Consider the following 12202-nt stretch of genomic DNA (forward strand, 5'->3'; position numbering starts at 1 on the left):
AAGTGTTATCTCTCTCTCTCTCTCTCTCTCTCTTTAAACATTTATTATTTATTTGAAAGGCAGAGTTACAGAGAGGCAGAAAGAGAGGGGAGGGAGAGGGAGGCCTTCAATACACTGGTTCACTGCCCAGATGGCTGTAATGGCTGGAGCTGGGACGATCAGAAACCAGGAGCCAGGTGGTTCCTCCGGATCTCCCACATGGGTGCCAGGGCCCAAGGTCGTGGGCCATCTTCCACTGCTTTCCCAGGCCACAGCAGGGAGTTGGATTGGAAGCGGAGCAGCCAGGACCCGAATCAGAGCCCATATGGGATGTTGGCACTGCAGGCAGTGGCTTTACCTGCTACGCCACAGTGCCGGCCCAGCTGAAGTGCTATCTCTTAAAGTTCATTTTAGAAAAGTTATGCTTGGCAAGAAGGGTTCATACCTTGTTCTTAGTCTGCGGCTGTCGATAACTATGAGTTTCAGGGGTTATTGACTGAGGTTGTTACTGGATCATGTGCAACTACATTCACTTTCTTTTTCTGGATACTTCATGCAAAAAAAACCTAGGATAGCAAGTTACAGCAAGGAGCTGTTCCACACAACAGAAACAAATGCTTTGGAGTCAGCAAATCTGATGTGTAAGTTATTTAATTTTATTGGTCCACAATTTCTTCAACTACAAAGTATAGACAATAATACTGAAGTTTGTGTAGAGTGATTTTTAAGTAGTAAGGATTGATTAAGGAAAGCTCTGGCACACATACACATATACTTGTGTCTGTGTGTGTTTGCGTTCAGGGTTTGTTACAGGATACTAACATCATTAAATAACTCAACATGTTGGGTAAAGCTGGTTTGCCCAAACACTGGACAAAGAAAGAGTGCTGCTCTTCATTATGCTATGAAGAACTTTCCAAACATGAGTGGGCATCACCACCACCAGGTGACCTGGTTAAAGTCTGAGTCTTTAGTTCACTTCTAGAGATTCTGATTCTGGACATCTGGAGTGGGCTTGGGAACCTACAGCCCTCTCACGTACTCAGTGTGATCTCTGAGCGTATGATCTGGGAGTAGAATTTGAGAAATAACTTCTACAATATATGCAATTAATTCTATTGAAGTAATCATGATTATTTTGACAGTACTACATTATTTTTCCTAAAGAAGAAAATATTCTTCTCAAGATACTAGTGTAGTGATAGCTGTTATTCTTTCAAACTTCTCTGGGTGGTCTAAAACAAGCCCAAGTAATTTTTCCTATCAAATTGTGGAGTTTTCTGCTCTCAAGATCCCTGGTTTTTACCATTTTTTTGTGTGTGACAACCTTTGGCAGAATTTAACAAGTTTGAAGTCACACCAATGCAGGCATGACCTTTATGTTTTACAAAAGCCTCCTGGATCCCACTCATACACTACCTGGGAGAAATGTACCTTAAGCAAAATATAATTGGGCTAAAGAATAAGATATAAGCCATTCAATATAGAGAAAAATTTTTGTACTCTTTACATTTTACAGATCTAAAAGATGGTTATTGTACAATGGAAAACTGACATTTAAATATCTATTTATTACTTCTCAGGTAACTTCAATTGCTTATTCTGTAGGAGGGTTGAGAATAATAGTTCTTTACAAAACTGAAGTGGAGAATTTTGATAAGGAAGCTTTTTATTCTGCAAGAAGCAAGTTTCTAAGGAATTCAGTAAACACATGAAAAGAAAAACCTTCAAGTGCCACACATTCTACCTAAAGTTTTGGTGTATTGTATCATCCAGTAAGTTTTACCTCTCTTTCGTTCTCTCGTTCTCTCGTTCTCTCTCTCTCTCTCTCTCTCTCTCTCTCTCTCTCTTTCTTTCTTTCTTTGACAGGCAGAGTGGACAATGAGAAAGACAGAGAGAAAGATCTTCCTTTGCCGTTGGTTCACCCTCCAACGGCAGCTGCAGCCGGTGCACCGCGCTGATCCGAAGGCAGAAGCCAGGTGCTTCTCCTGGTCTTCCATGGGGTGCAGGGCCCAAGCACCTGGGCCATCCTCCACTGCACTCCCTGGCCACAGCAGAGAGCTGGCCTGGAAGAGGGGCTACCAGGACAGAATCTGGCGCCCCGACTGGGGCTAGAACCCAGTGTGCCGGCGCCTCAAGGCAGAGGATTAGCCTATTGAGCCGCAGCACTGGCAAGTTTTACCTTTCTTAATGCATTTAAGAATTCAGAGAAAAATCAGGGAAATACATACTTTTCTGAAGGTCTGTGGCTTGCATTGCTCCTGGAATTAAAATACTTTAGTGGCCCAGTGCTCTTTGGAAAAAGACAAATCCTTTTCTTGCTTTATATGTCTTTGAACCATGTAGCCTTATTTTCCCTGCCTCATCTTTCACCATGCTGTACTTGCCCTCTGATATCAGTGGTATTCTGTTGTTCCTGCTATAAATCACGTTCCTGTAGCCCCTGGCCATTCATGTGCTGTTGCTCTATCTGGAACATCCCTCTCCATCACCTATCCCTAGTTAATTATTACTCATCCACTAATCACAGCTACATTATCCTCCCTAATAAGATCAGTTTTTAAATCTCTTCTGTATTGCACCTGTTATTGTTCTAATTTTGCATTGATTTTTATGATTATTTGATGAAGATATTATCCCTGACCAGACTGCAAGTCACAAGAGGAAAGGGATCATACCTGTTTTTGTTTATTCAGATCATAAATATTTGTGCTCCATACCAAACCCAATATTAGTAGGAGGAAAGAAATAATTAACATTAGAGAAAAAATAAACAAAATTGATACACCATTGGTGCAACTAACCACAAAAAAAAAAAAAAAAAGAGGGAGAAGACCCAAACCAATAAAATCAGAGATGTAACAGGAAATGTAACAATAGATACCACAGAAATAAAAAGGATCATCAGGAATTACTACAAAGAGCTGTATGCCAACAAATTGGGAGACCTAGAAGAAATGGATAGATTCCTGGACACATTTAACCTACCTAATTTGAGCCATGAAGACACAGAAAACCTAAACAGACCAATAGCTGAGAAGAAAAATTGAATCAGTAGTAAAGACCCTCCCAACAAAGAAAAGCCAAGGCCTAGACGGCTTCACTGCTGAATTCTACCAGACATTTAAAGAACTAATTCTAATTCTTCTGAAGCTATTCAAAACAATTGAAAGAGAGGGAATCTTCCCAAACTCCTTTTATGTAGCCTGCATCACCTTAATTCCTAAGCCAGAAAAAGATGCAATAAAGAAAGAGAACTTATAGGCCAATATCCTTGATGAACACAGATGCAAAAATCCTCAACAAAATGTTAGCTAATCAAATCCAACAACATATCAGAAAGATAGTTCACCTGGACCAAGTGGGATTAATCCTGGTACGCAGGGATGGTTAAACATTAACAAATCAATCGATATGATACATCACATTAATAAACTGAAGAATCAAAATGATATGGTTATATCAATAGATGCAGAGAAAACATTTGATAAAACACAACATTCTTTCATGATGAAACCTTAAACAAATTGGGTATAGCAGGAACATTCCTCAATAAAATCACAGCAATTTATTTCAAATTTTTGGCCAGCATCCTATTGAATGGGGAAAAGTTGGAAGCATTCCCCCTAAGATCTGGAACCAGAGAGGGATGCCCACTCTTACCATTGCTATTCAATATATTCCTGGAAGTTTTAGCCAGGGCTTTCAGCAAGAAAAGGAAATCAAAGGGATACAAATTGGAAAAGAGGAAATCAAACTATCCCTATTTGCAGATGACATGATCCTACATATAGGGGTTCCAAATAACTCTGCTGAGAGACTAGTGGAACTCATAAAAGAGTTTGGTAAAGTCGCAGGATATAAAATTAACATGGAAAAATCAATAGGTTTTATATATAAAATGTCATGGCTGAAAAAGTACTTTCAAGATCTGTCCTATTCACAATAGCTCCAAAAAGAATCAAATACCTTGGAACAAATTTAATCAAGGGTGTCAAAGATCTCTACAACAGAAATTATAAAACACTGAGGAAAGAAATAGAAGAAGACATTAAAAATGGAAAAAAAACTTCGATATTCATGGATTAGGAGAATCAGTATCATCAAAATGTCCACGCTGCCAAAAACAATTCAGATTCAATCCTATCCCAATCAAAACACCAATGACATTTTTTGCAGATCTAGAAAAACTGAAGCTAAAATTCATATGGAAACACAAGAGGCCTTGAATAGCTAACCCAATCTTATACAACAAAAACAAAGCTGGAGGCATCACAATATCTGATTTTAACATACTACAGGGCAATTATTATCAAAACAACCTGTTCCTGGCACAAAAACAGACTTTTCAACCAGTGGAACAGAATAGAAATTCCAGAAATCAATACTTGTATCTACAACCAACTTAACTTTCACAAAGGGGCTAAAATCAATCCCTGGAGCAAGGATAGTCTCTTCAAGAAATGGTGTTGGGGAAATAGGATCTCCATCTGCAGAAGTATGAAAATAGATGCCCACCTTACATAAAAATCACTCAAAATGGATCAAAGACCTAAATCTATGACCCAATACCATCAAATCATTAGTGAACATTGGAGAAACTGCAAGACATTGGTATAGGCAAAGACTTCTTGGAAAAGACCCCTGAAGCACATACAATCCAAGCCAAATTTGACAAATGGGATTACATCAAGCTGAGAAGCGTCTGTACTACAAAAGAAATATTCAGCAAAGTGAAGAAGAAACTGACAGAACAGGAGAAAATATTTGCAAACTACACAACTGATAAAGGGTTAACATCCAGAATCCTTAAAGAGCTCAAGGAATTCAACAAGAAAATAAACAATCCAGTTATGAAACTGGCAAAAGACTTGAACACACACTTTTCAAGAGAGGAAATTCAAAGGGCAGACAGACAGTTGAGAAAAATGCTCAGGACCACTTAGCTGTCAAGGAAATACAAATCAAAACCACACTGAGGTTCCACCTCTTCAGTTAGAATTGCTCTCATACAGAAATCAACAAATAACAAATGCTGGTGAGGATGTGGGAAAAAAGTTACCTTAGTCCACTGTTGGTGGGAATGCAAAAAGATACAACCACTGCGGAAAACAGTGTGGAGTTACCTCTGAAATCTCAGCATAGACCTACCATATGATCCAACCATCCCAAAAATTTTAGGAATTTACCCAAACCAAAAGAAATTAGTATATGAAAGAGTTATCTGTACCTTCATGTTCATTGTAGCACAATTCACAATAGCTAAGATATGGAATCAACCCAGATGTCCATAAACTGTTAAGTGGATAAAGAAATTATGGTATATATCCACTATGGAATACTACACAGTGGTGAAAAAAATGAAATCCTGTCTTTTCCAAAAAGATAGTCACAACTGGAAATTCTTATATTTAGTAAAATAAGCTAGTCCCAAAATGACAGATACCATATGTTTTCCCTAATCTGAGGGAACTAATAGAGTACCTGAAATGTAATGTATTGGAGGTAAATAGAGGTTGTTTAGAATTGATGATTGTTTATAGCCCTTGTCTCTTCCATTGAGGAACAATGCTTTGTTTTGTTGTTGTTGTCTTTTTCTCTTCATATTATTTGTTGTACTTTTTTACTTAGAATAGGGTTAACTATACAATCATTGAGTATACTGAAAATAGATCATTGTAACAATTAAAAATGGGAATCCAAGAGGGAGGGGGAGGAAGGGTTGGAGAGAAGTGCCACTATGTTCCTAAATCTGGAGATATAAAATATATAAAACTTGTATAACTTAAATGAAATTTAAAAAAAAATTTAAAAAAGAGATTCACATTTTTCCAAGGTAGTTGAAGTCAAAGCAATGAGAAAATGTCTCTATATTGGAACAAAATATTCACAATACTCATTTCTGATAGTTCTTCATTTGTTACTATATACAGGTGCTGAATTATATCTTCTATTCTTATGAGATATTTGAAAATACATGAAAGACCTTTCCTGAGTTTAAGAAACTTCTATAGTTATATCTGGGATGGAAACTAACTATTATACAAATGACAGGGTGAGAGTACAGAAGAAAAAGCACAAATCATGACTTATGTTTAATCAAAAAAAGATTATATTCAATTTCAATTATCTGGAGAATATGGCATTTAATATAAACTTTATAAAACTTCATAGGATTTCAGTAAGTAGTGAGGATTGGGTAAGAGGAGAAGAAATTAAAAAAAAAAAAAAAACAGCAGAAGCAAAAGAATAGAAAAACTGGAGGATGGGGCATTGAGAATTATAGATGCCTAACAGCGAATTGTGGGCGGTAGGGTTGGAAAAGTGTATTGGGGCCATATGACAAAGGATGTGGGATCCCTTTTGGAAGAACAAATATTTATATGTCTAGGAATAGAAATTTCTTGAAGGCTTAAGATTGAGATATAATCAGTTGTGTTTTATGAAGAATAATTTTGAATTGAATTGGGTGACTATATCAAATATAAACGGAACAAGAATCTTGGGATAGACCAATTGTAATGTGGCAGTGTGAGGAAAAGCCAGTAAAGACAATAATGAAGAAACAAGGCAACTCAGCATTATAGAATGAACTGAAGAAAATATTTCAAGGAGAAATCTGTGGCTATGAGTAGTGTCTTTTTATGACAGTACAATTTGTAAGTGTACAGCAGGCTTTTGATGTTTCAAAGTTGTACAAGTTCTCACAGTCAGAGGTAGGTGACAGAGTCAAGACTGAAATAAAATTTTCAGTGCTCCTTCTGCTGCATCATTGCTGTCACATGGGAGGTCATTCAGCATAAAGCAAAGAGGCAATCACTCCATTTTTAATGAAATTATCACAAGGTACCTCTCCAAAAATAGCTACAGCTAAGTAGTAGTGTGGAAAAATGTCTAGTGAAATTCTAAGAGAACATGATTCATAAAAAATGAGGCAAGCAACGGAGTACGTATGTTAGAACAATCTGAATAGCAAAAGTGAATAAGATGGTAGCTGGACATATGAATTAGCAGATATGAGCATTAAGCTTTCATTCTGAAAGTTTCAGAAATAAGGATTATGGAGTAAAAGAACACCAGGTCATCAGAAACCAGCCATGGTGCACAACCACTGGGGCGAGGACACTACGTGGTGTTGAGTCGAAGACCTTTGACAGGGAGGGAATAAGCTATCATTTTTCAAAAACTGGTACAGACTGACCTTCTCATTAAACTTTATACTATCTCTTCACTAATTAACTCATCTTAGTCTGCAGTCAATGGAAAGGTCGTTTCTCCCTGTATTTAGTAATGTCTCTCAAAATACTGAAAGAAAAAAGTTAACTATTCAGAACATCTTTGAACTCTCGAAAATATTTTCCATATCAGTTGTATGCAATGGTTATATTCTTCCCAACACTAGCTGAAAGTAGATTGTTACCCACTTGGAAACAGCTTTCGACATGTGCATTGCAATATAGAGGTCTGTTAGCGAGCAGACGAATTTTGTGGTTTCGTCTTTTTATTCTCACAGATGCTATGGGTTTGATAATTAACAATATAACAATAGAACAACTTCAAAATAACTTAGTAAGTATTTCTGCTGGGATCAAAAGAATATAATAGCAAACAGTATATTTAATATCATTAATGGTATTAGTTTGCTATGTTGTCTCCTAAAATACAGATTTCAGGTCTTTATCACCTGTCAGTTTAGTCAACATTTGACTTTTTGCTGTTATTGTTTCTTTAAATGACAATTTAATTATGTAATGAGCTCCAAAGAGGAAAAACAGACTCATAGATGAAAAAATCAAATTAGTCATAGACATGATTTCTACTATAAAATGTCATAATTATCTTTTACATTCAAAATGATGTCATCAAAACAAAGGAAGGGAATGTACAATTTTTCTAAAGCTCTTCTAAAGCATAACTTAGTAGAGAAAGATACTAATTAACTAGTTTCTGACTAGACTGGGCCAAATAGAGTAAATCTACTATATTTCTAAGCTCAATTTTCCCATTCTCTCTTTACATGTTAACAGTTACAAGAATAACTTGTCATTTTACATGCTTAAAAATTAAATATGTGTAGTTTTACCTAACAGCTGTTTTGTATTTCTTTTATATTTTTTCCATGGATACATATTTAAAAATATTTTGAAAAGGCCAGCAATAAAAAAGTCTGAACAATTTGTTGCCAACAGTCCTCTTTGGTAGCATCAATCAAATGGATTTTCTCTTAAAGAAGAGGCTTGATACATTATTTTGAGAAAGGAAGACTATTTTAAAATTTGGAAAATTTCTTTTTGAATGGCCTGCCTCATCATTATGTGAATATAGTCACTAATAAACTTTGCATGTGTGAAATGAGTATTCATTTGAGCATTCATCTATTTATTAACAAAAAGGGCAAAGTTTTTGCTCTTTAGTTGAGTTCCAGATGACTGTCTGAAGATGTTAATGTCTGACCACAGCGCAAATTGGATATCACTGCAAATTTAAATTACCAGGCTTGCAAAAGATGAAGTTCTGTGTGCAAAGCCTGCAGGTAATGTTAGGGAAATACTCAAGTATACAGAAATTTTGGAAAAATGAGGATGGAGAAAAAGTTATAAAAATGAGGATTAGAACATTTACCAGTGAAAAACAGAAACCTCCTAGGATGCGACATTCAGTTTAAAAGATAATTCTTCATATATCACAGTTATCATACACAATCTAGGGAAATTGATAAAACTCAAATATTTTTTACAAAAATGTATCTTTTCAAGGATGATGCTAACTATGTCAAATATGACATAAAATGTGTTGAATAAATTTTGTGAGGAAGTGATTCACAACTAAATCAAATGAAAAAAACTCAATCCATTCCTTTTTATTAGATTGAATACAGTTTCAATTATACTCAAATATATCTATGATAGCAGGAATAAACATCTTCATAACAACTAGTTTAACTTTTTTTTTCAAATTAAAGATCTCAAACATGTTATTACTACATTTTTAAAGAAACTTGACTGGTGTTTGAGAAATATTCACTTTAAATGTTCCCTTTTGTGCTTCCAATAATTGTTAGATTATGAGGTCTTTACATGTTTTCTGCAAAAAAGAACTAATTTAAAATAAATCTATTTGCATAAGGCACACAAAACTATCTAAGATACTGAGCCTTTCTAAAATATGAGTGGAGAGGGCTAGTAATGAAAAGCAGCTAGAAAAACCATTTTTTTAACAACTGTTTTCTAGAGAACTCAAGTTACCTTGTTTCTAAATATTTTTCTGATAGAGCTTATGTATTTCTCTTTTGAAAGACACACATATATACTTTTGGAATATTTCTGCTGAACTAAAATACCGTGTAGAATTCCTGACTATGTTTAAAATTTTCAACTCATTTTTATGCGTATTATACCTTAACCCTCTAATCTTGTACAACAGCCTCTGGCCTTTTTAGAATTTTTGTGGGAGTTAATTTCTGTCTGAGAAATACCCTGTTTTGGGATTTGCCGACAATAATACTTTGTCTTTCCTGTCTGCTTATACAACATGCCTGGCAAACTGTAATTATCAGTATTATCTTATGTGGCAGGATAATTATTTGTTATTTTGGTTAAGCAATAGAAGACTCTAACAGTGTTCTCTCCCCACACAAGGAACATGTACACAGAGTTTCAGGACTGCTTGTGTACACAATTAGAAAGATTCCAACTGCTGTTCATGAAACCGTCTGCCATTGTTGGGATGTCACTGAAATATGAGAGCACTTCAATAAGTTTATGGAAAATATAATTCAAAGATGAGCTTACTTTGGTGCAAAAATTTTGAATTCTTATACAGTTTTTCATAATGCACATTTTTCAGTAAAGTTTTTGAAGACTCTTCGCACAAAAGGCTTTTAATAGAAATCTTTTATAAAAGCATCTAAAACAAAGCAACACAGTCACATTTAAGAGGCTCCCCCTTTAGTTAGTTCCAATTATATTTGAACTGTCAATGTTCAATACTAGAGAACAAGAACACTACCAAAATGAATGTTAGTGAGATTCATAAAATAGGGAGAAAACCCCTTTTGCTATAATTTATAATTATGTAGATAAGACACTAGACTCCACATCTTAGTTATTTAGTTAACTCAAGAGACAAACTACCAAATCAGCTCATCTGGATTAGTGCAGATTAACAAAAGGATTTATGTAGCATTGTTGTTTCAAGGGTACTAGGCAAAGACTTAATTGAACTTCTGTATCGACATGGAATACTGACCTGAAGCCAAGATGAAACAAATGTAAATATGCTTAAGAGTAAAAATCTGTTCTTTCTTGATCACAACCTTAGTCTACAACCTAATTTTTGGTACCTCTCCTTTTTGCTGCTGTGAGACCCAATGAATCTCAAAGTTAAATTCATGCAAACTGCTAGCAACTAGTGAATCCACACAGCAAGCAAACAAAGCCCTCCATGGCATGGTGGAACCTGCCACAGCTCAGCAAGGTAGGTTAATTCCATCCTCAGCTAGATGGTATTGAGAATGTCCCTCTATGTAACTGCACTTTCCTCTGTCCAGCAAAAGCAAGACATCTATTGCTTTACCTTGGCAATATGCAAACTTTTCCAATTTTGTTTTCCTGTTACCAAAGCACATATAACCCTCAGATTTTAAGATCAATTTTAAAACCACTATCAGCAATAGTGGGTTGTTCTTCTGAGGTAAAGATTGAAACAGTGACTAAAAAGAAAGTTTATCTTATGCTACTATATTTATTCCAAATCAGGGGAAATATTCTGTTACAGACATGCAAAGCCATGGCTCTTCTTTTATGTGGCCAAAAAGGGAGGGTCCAGAGATCTGAAAAGGCAATACAGGAATCAAAGATTGGGAGTAACCCTCTTAGCTATTAGCATTTAATGAGCAAAGAGGCTGCCCACCATCTGCACAAAGCTTTGAAAAGCTTTGAAAGTGCTTGTTCAAGTGTGTACTCTGCACCTGCTTCCCTCTTCCACATAAGAAAGGTGAATGGACCATCACTGGGGGGAGTGGTTCCTGTAATTCTGCAATTCTTTGTGAAATGCCCCCACTTTCCAGAAGTTTCTACATCAAGTGTAATTGATGGGTATGAGTGCACATTGCTCGTTTACCAATGATTACCAGTGTCATGGTTTTTTAAGGTATCTTTCATGGGTAATATGCTACATAGAAAAATCATAGTGATGCTTGCAGATTTTTAGATTTTACAATGTACTTTAGTTTTCAATCAGCCAAAGGATTTATTTTCCCCATAAATCTATAATCTATAGCTTTCAGGTCTGTTTGGACAAGCACTCCTGTTCAACTATTATTCTCCTGGTACTGGAAGCCAATTTGGCTCCAGTTTAGAGCTAAGTAAAAAAAAAAAAAAAAAAAAAAAGCTACGCACAGCTGGAGATCCTCTTTCTTTAGGCTGCCTTATCTCTTTTGGAGATTTATGACTAACTCATTTCTATTGTAAATGGTTTCACTTCAAATCATTGATTTCTGAGTTAGCAATTTCTGCTTCAGACATTAGCCTCCCTCTCTGTCCAACTTCCGTCTCCTACTTCCTATTTCCAGATAACAGGACAAACTCTGAAACCATGTAAAGATTTGGGAGTGGTAGGGAAATTCTGCTGCATAGTATTGACTTTCCTGATGTGGCTTCAAGACCTGCAGGTAGTACTTCACATATACTCTATCCCAATTGAAGAGTTAGTGCTTAGAGTCCACTAGGGATCACAAGAACCTGAGGCTTTCTGGACTCTCAGCTGTCAGGAGAGCTGGCTCTGTATTTCAGGGGCTCATGAAAAGGGATGCGCAATGTGAATATGCCCCTTGGTTGGTAGTGGGCATTAGTGATAAATGTTTAGGATTTATTACTCTATTCATCTTGCTATTTACACTAGCTCTTCAAAATTCTGGGATTCTAATCCTGTGGTTTACAATAGGCTCAATCCTTTGGGCAGCTAAAGGTGGCTAACATGGCTACCAGCCTGGCTGAAGACAAGCATGAAAAATCAAATGTGGTTAGTGTTCAGCAGAATTTAGTTTCTCACTGGATGGATAATCCATTGCATGTTTGCAAATTTCATCTTAAATATGTCGAAAAAAACCCAATGCTTTTAATATGCATTTTAAAAGCCAATGATAATTTAACCTCCAAGAGTAAATGCATTCTTTTACACTTTGTTTTTGAGATCTAATTCATTTCCTTTATTGTGAATGTAA

The 12202-nt window shown here is 35.9% G+C and overlaps 1 protein-coding gene across 40 annotated transcripts in view; it reads right to left on the reverse strand.

Moving 5' to 3' along the window:
* MAP2 (microtubule associated protein 2) overlaps positions 1–12202 on the reverse strand; it is a 308431-nt gene that overhangs the window by 115851 nt on the left and 180378 nt on the right. The window contains exon 1 of one of the 40 annotated variants that reach the window (XM_070070270.1): positions 2211–5792. The exons of the other annotated variants lie outside the window; for them this stretch is intronic. The gene's annotated coding sequence lies outside the window, so the exon portion shown is untranslated. Of the gene's footprint in view, positions 1–2210; positions 5793–12202 lie in introns of those variants that run through there. 40 annotated transcript variants of the gene reach the window in all.

This window comes from Oryctolagus cuniculus, chromosome 3, assembly GCF_964237555.1.
Source record: "Oryctolagus cuniculus chromosome 3, mOryCun1.1, whole genome shotgun sequence".
Classification (NCBI taxonomy): domain Eukaryota; kingdom Metazoa; phylum Chordata; class Mammalia; order Lagomorpha; family Leporidae; genus Oryctolagus; species Oryctolagus cuniculus.